Source organism: Bidens hawaiensis, unplaced genomic scaffold (genome assembly GCF_021521415.1).
Source record: "Bidens hawaiensis isolate Kalapana, Puna unplaced genomic scaffold, B.hawaiensis_p1.1 tig00016232_1, whole genome shotgun sequence".
In the NCBI taxonomy this organism is placed as follows: domain Eukaryota; kingdom Viridiplantae; phylum Streptophyta; class Magnoliopsida; order Asterales; family Asteraceae; genus Bidens; species Bidens hawaiensis.
The window spans coordinates 8,489-15,658 of record NW_027492481.1 but is presented as its reverse complement, the minus strand read 5'-3'; the positions used below and the strand labels follow the sequence as shown (position 1 = coordinate 15,658).

The 7,170-nt window shown below is 34.3% G+C and overlaps 1 pseudogene; it reads left to right on the top strand.

Annotated features, from left to right (window-relative positions):
- The first annotated feature begins 4,153 nt into the window (after positions 1-4,153).
- LOC143551005 (2-isopropylmalate synthase A-like) lies at positions 4,154-6,662 on the top strand (annotated as a pseudogene).
- The last annotated feature ends 508 nt before the right edge of the window (positions 6,663-7,170 follow it).

The following is a 7,170-nucleotide window of genomic DNA, read 5'->3' as shown; positions in this document are numbered from 1 at the left end:
CATGATTAATTCCATTTAATTAGACTACTTATCTTTCCTCCTATTATTGTTATCTTATTTACCATCTTAAGTAAACTTGTCCATCATAAAAGATAATATATAAAATATTATTTATTGAAATTTCGGGATGTTACAGTTCGGGTTGACCTGTTTAAGAAAATGTGTCGTGTCAGCCGACCCAAAACATTTTTTTTTCGTGTCAGGTTTCGGATCGTGTCGGGAGTTAACACCCCTAATTATAGCTGTGAGTTATGAAATTTAGGTTTTGCTAGGTTCGATTTGTACCATTGGGAATAGTATTTCATCATTATGAACCAAAATCAAACTGTTAAAAGATCATACAATTATCATTAGGTTGTGCTTAATATGTGTATTGTATTTGTATGTTGTATTTCTAAACTTTGTTTTTGTGTTACATTATTTGAGATGTGCTATCTGTGTTGATTTGCGTTTACAGTTTTGCATGTGTAGTATTTTGACCCTGCTTCGTTTTCGGATCAGGGACGAAGCTTCTTTAGGGGGGGGGGGGGGGGAATTTGAGCCCCCCCTAGTTTATCATTTTTATAATACATTTTGAGCCACCCCCCCCCCCCCCGACGAACTCGCCCAAGCTTCGTCACTGTTTCGGATGTAATGCAAGTATCACGTTCCTTTTCCGTTTCCACAAATTCGACACATGAGACAAACAATCTGATATAATGCTAAATATATATGTTTCCCTCGTATATTTTATTTAATATTTAATTAGCTTTTGATCGTTTTTAGTTAAGATTTGTATACTACTAACACTATTATGTTTTGTAGGTTATGGGAGTTGATCGTGATCAAAAAGGGCGAAAACGAGCCAAAACGAGCCTAAACGAGAAGTCGAACGCGTCAGGAAGGAACCGGAAGGAGTACCGCCCAAACCATGCCGTTCGAACCGACACCCTACGTATAGCGTCGCGCGGCATGGGGTCGATCATGGACTTGTGGCGCCTAGACTAAGTTTTTCCAGAAAGTTTGTCGTTTTTGTTAGGTTTTTGGCCATGTTTCAGTATAAATACAACCTTAACCTTAATTTGAAGAATACCCTACGAACCAGTGCCGAACTTGGAGTTTATTGGAGCATATTTTGGAGTTATTTGGTGGTTTTGAAGGCAAGGAATCCCCCGATAAAGAGCTTTACGTTCAAGATCGAAGACTACGGGTTCTATCGCCTTTAATCTTTCGTTTCTACTGTTTTTCACCATGATTTCTTTTATCATTGTTTTGCTTGATTTTAAGATGCTAGGCTAAACATTATAGACTGCCTAGGATTATGATGAATCATCTTTGATGTTTTGATTTTAGTTGGATTGTTTCTTTTCGTTATGGTTTTATGATTCAGTAAACTATTTAATTTTACTTGATTGATGTGTATGTGTACTTGGTTTTGGTTGTTCTAGTTTTATTATTCCACATTTCCTTGGTGATTGTCTGTCATATAATAGGATTTTTTTAGGTCATTTACAGTGTGTTCTTGACTAATTTGTGGTTGATTTGCAATAAAACCATATGAATAATATTATTAGTCAAACGAATAAAAGTGTGATGCTAACCTAGAAAGCTGTAAGGTGATAGGTTATTGTTAGATATTTGTTGATTAAGATTGCTAGATTTAGTTCTTCGTAAGGAGTTCGTCTAGGTTTGATTAATTAAACTTATCTAGCGAGTCAATTGAGTTTATTAAATTACCTTTGATTTTCGCGCTGTAAGTTAGGATTTCACTATAAAGATACTCTTTCATAAATTAATTAGATAACCGTAAGAAAGTTTAATACATATAACTGGTGTGTCTTAAAACTTGTTAGAAACTCATAGGTGTCTACTTGAAGGGTCAAGGGTCCTGTTCGGGTTTTCTTTTAAATGTCTATTTTACGATCTCAGTTCCATAACTATTATTTTCCAGCTATTTGATAACTGAAACTTTAGGGATTCTAGCATATGTGGTTTTTCATTATCATCTGAATCAGTCAAACTTGTCTGTCTTGTGTTTCATTATTTATATTTTATTAATTAGTTTATTTTATTAGTTTAATATAATATAGTTTAACCCCCCCCCCCTTAATAATAATAAATAAATAGTCGTGTTAGTTAGTCGAGTCTAATTAATTAGTTAATATACGTAATTTAAAGAGTCTTGTGGGTTCGATATCCGGACTTACTTAGCTATACTACTGTCGATCAGTTCACTTTCCGGTCAGTAGTTTAGTCGAGTTTAAAGAGTCTAGAGTATTATCTAGTGTCTAGATTAACGTAATTTAGTTAATAATTATTTGACTACTTTTAACACATCATAATATATACTATATATAAAACAAATAAACAAATAATTTTAAAGGGCATTCATGACTTTTCACTCACACTCTAACGTAACATGTGATTTGTTTTAAATTAATTACAGTTCCCCCCCCCCCCCCCCATCTTTAACAAACTTTTGTTAATTTTTTAGAAAGTTACACATTACCCCTTATTCACAACTAACTACCCCCACAACTTTTTATCGACCATAATTTTTTTACATGTTAATATATTTTTTTAAACAATTACACCATAAAAACAAACATTTTATTCTCTTTAATTTGAGTATAATATTGCTACATTTTTTAATTATAAAAAGTTTACATGTTACGCGATTACCAGTTAGATCGACAACAGGCCGGGTTAGACAACCACTGGTCATGTGTAAGATTGGATAAGGGTTGGGATAGGTCGATACCAAAAAGAGTTAATTTGATTCGGGTTGGTGCGTGTTCAAGTCGAAAGAGGTCAGGTCAAAACAGATTTCAGGTCAAATGTTGTCGAATCGGATCGAGATTCGGGTCGAAACGAGTTGGTTTAAAAAATCATTGATTTGAAATTACTGTATATTTTAGTTTCGCTTCTTGATTTTTCCCACCGATTACACGCATCAGGCATCTATTAGTTTATATGTACCAAAGCCGATAAATGCATGTATGGTTCAGGTATTGTAGAAATCTGAATCGAGTTCGTTTTTGGTTAAGGTATTGTGGTTTATATATATAATAATCTTTTTGTATTTATGCATATGTAAATTGATATGAGCTTAATAATTTTTTTTTATGTTTTGTTAACCCAATAATAAAAATTTCTTTATTCAAATATTTTTTTCTTCCACTTTATTTTTCAAACATATGCAAAACATGCAACATCGCTAACTGCACATTCAATGGATTTAATGTTTATTTTAAAGCATAGTTAGTTTGGTCTGTGCTTTAATTGGATTTTACGAGTTTCACACCGAATTAGACTAGAAATAGGTCGCCACAACATTGTGCGAGTTTTCAACTAGTCAAGTATAGCACAAATTGAAATTATCACAAGAAAATTCAGCAAATTAAGAAAAACAACACAATTAATGTAGTTAAGGTTTACACCATTCACATCTCATCCCCTATTTTAAATTTTTATTCTTAAATTTTGAGGAAAATAACCGAAAAACGAAGACACCTCTACATCATATCCCCAATCCTCATACTAATATGGAAAAACCATCCAAACCCCAAAATTGTTCTCATTGTCTAGCCAACTTAGCCAACTTGATTTTTGTTTAATGTCCCAAAAGAAAATTATAAAACCTTTAATACACACATGAAAAAGGTATTTGATGTGTTATCGTTAGAGATGAGATCGGTATTGTCACAGTATTTTTGGAAATACTGATACCGAGTTTCTAGAAAAGTGGGTGCCGAATCAGTCAGTGCGGTATCGGTTTGTTACAATGCAAATATTCGTTACAAAATGTCTCTCTATATGGTATCGGTACCGCTGCTGATATCGTATTCAGTACCAAATGCCTATACGCACTAGTCTACCGGTTAGATACGTATAGTACCGGCCATACCTATACCGAACTCAGTACATACGGTACTGGTTAGATATGGTACCAAATACTACCTTGCTATTCATCCTTTCTGTTTGTTATATGTATAATACTATGTTTCTTTAAGAAAGAAGAAATAACTAGACTTTCATATTACATAATGAATTATCATTGTATGTGTGCTAGATATCAATCTAAAACCAAACTGTCATATAATGTATATTTTATTCTTAGGATTATATTTTATTCTTAGGATAACCTTTAGATGTCTCATACATAAATTGTCTGGCCTTGAAATTAAAGAGCTTATCAAATTAGATAAAATATTGGATCGGTCGGTCAGGTTGATCGTGAGAAGTGGCATTAGAAGAGCTATACAACACACATGTGAGTCTAGCAATGTATTCTGTGCCTCTTCAATTAGCTAGGTTGTGCTGTACAAAGAAACAAAACATATGTTGTCAATTAATATTAGATTTAAGTATTTAAATCAAATATCAGGTTTGGGTTTTGGTAGTGAGGTTAAGTTATGTTGCCGATGCTAATGTCCTCAATTCGGTCACCAACAAGCCCCCAACACCCGACCAGTATGGTTTTGAAGTCGTCCCATCGTCCAACCTACATCCCTAACCACATATCCGACCCTAAGTACATTAGCATCCTCGATACCACTCTTCGTGATGGGGAACAATCATCAGGGGTCTCATTGACACCAAAAGAAAAACTTGATATCGCTCACCAACTTGCCAAATTGGGTGTAGATGTCATTGAAGCAGGGTTCCCAGCATCATCCGAATCCGAGGCAGAAGTGGTGAAGTTGATAGCGCAAGAGGTTGGAAATGCGACCACTGAAACAGAAGTAGGTGATCATGTGCCGGTGATTTGTTGTCTAGCAAGGTGCACCAAGAAGGACATAGACATGGCATGGGAAGCTGTAAAATATGCAAAATATCCAAGAATACTTATGTTTATAGCTACAAGTGAGATTCATATGAAGTATAAGCTCAATATGACCAAAGTTGAAGTGCTTGAAAAGGCTAAATGTATGGTGCTATATGCCAAGAGTTTAGGGTGTCATGACATTCAATTTGCATTGAAGATGCTAAAAGGTACGTACATTATTATTATTATTATTATTATTATTATTATTATCCTAAAAGATAAAGTTTATTAATAGATCCGAAAAAGAATTTTTATATGAGATCCTAGGCGAGGTTATAAAAGTAGGTGCGACGACTGTCGGTCTTGGTGATACCGTCGGCTACAACTTGCCTAGTGAGTATGGGCAGCTCATTGCTGACATAAGAGGCAATACCCCTGGGATTGAGGATGCTATTGTTTCAACCCACTGTCATAACGATCTAGGACATGCTACTGCCAATACTTTAATGGTAATTGCGTTTTTTACCTTTGTGTATGTTTTGCTTGATTAATTAACTGGCTAAATTATGTGCTTGATTTCCAAGGGGGCTTCTTGTGGTGCAAGACAATTAGAAGTAACGATTAATGGAATCGGCGAGAGAGCTGGTAATGCTTCTTTGGAAGAGGTGGGTCGATTGATAAGTAATAATATTATTGTTCTTGACCAAAAATTTAACAAAATTCATGCATGATTATAATTAATAGTTGATTAATATTATAAATGATATTGATGTATAAAATCTATTCTAATCGTAAATTTGTTGAACAATTACAGGTGGTAATGGCTATAAAATGTAAAAGAGAGTTATTGGATCATCTTTACACATGAATTAATACAAGACACATCATGATAGCTAGCAAGATGGTATGTGTGTGTTTATATATCGGAAAATTGGATCTAAATAATCCAAACTATTAACAACCAATCAATATATCTTTATTAACAATCTAACCGGTTACAATCCCAACTTTCAACTTGTTACCTATATATAACAATCTCAGACTAACACAAGTTGTTATCTCCGTTTCTTTTGATGACATGGCGTATGAACATTTACTTAGGTGGAAGAACACACCGGGATGCACGTGCAGCCACACAAGGCTATCGTTGGTGCTAATGTTTTTGCTCATCAAAGCGGAATACATCAGGTGTTTGGTCATTCACACTTCAAACAAGCTTCAATTATATATATAATTACCAATATGCATGCATGCTTAATGCTTTCTGATATATATATTTATAGGATGGTGTCCTAAAGAACAGACGCACATATGAAATCATGTCTCCTGAAGATATTGGACTTCATCGATCTAACGAGTTTGGACTTACATTTGGAAAGCTTAGGTCATTTGATCTATTAATCAACGTAAATTGTTTTTATCCAAATGTAATGCATTTAATTTGTTTGTCACTTAGTTAGCCATTGCCCTTTAATAGAAAATGTATTTCTATTTATTTGATATTGTTATACATGCAGTGGAAGTCATGCTTTGAAAGTGATCGAAGCTTTTTGAGGTAACCAACTCATTGATCCACAAGTGATAAGGCTACCAATATTTAATGTTTCTTCTTTTTCTTTGTGCACGCATGCAGCTTGGTTATGACTATGATGGGAAGGAACTTAACGATCTCTTTTCACGCTTTAAATCCTTAGCCGAAACAAAGAAGGTGTCGAGTGTTTAATCTTATTCACGCAAGAATTATGTACATCCTTAATTAATTAATATTTGTCCCTGCAGGTTATCACCGACGATGATCTAATAGCGTTGGTTTCAAACTAAGATATCACATATGTGTATTTCCTTGGTTGTTAAGTCTGTTTATGTTCATACTAATGACGTACGTTTGGTACTTTTAATCCGTGGAGCCAATAAACATGCAAATAACTAATGGTGTGCAAGGGTAAGTAACGATTGTATGGGATGTTTGGTTGCAAACGGTTTAGAACTTAAAAGTAAATTGTTTCAAAGAGTCTTTTCGGTATAATTTAGAGAACTTAAAATTAAATGGAAACCTAGAGAACATTTTGAGGCATCGAATAAACTCACATGCTAGATTTCTGGCCATGACTCAAGAATCGTTAGGGCTGTGCAACGGTTCAGAATCGCGAGAACCGAACCGGAATTGAAAATGAGTGAAAAATAGAACCGGAACCTATTATAGTAAACCGGTTCGGTTCCAGAACCGCTAAAGCCGGTTTTCGCTAATCGGTTCTGGCTAGAACCGGTTCGATAATTTATTTATCTAATGAGTTATGCAAACTTTGCAAATTGTAAAACAAGTTTATACAATTGTATGTCTTCTTTCACGGTAAAACTAATTTAGATTACAACATGAACATCCGTTATATTTTTTATTAAAACTAAGTGTTGATGTTAAATAA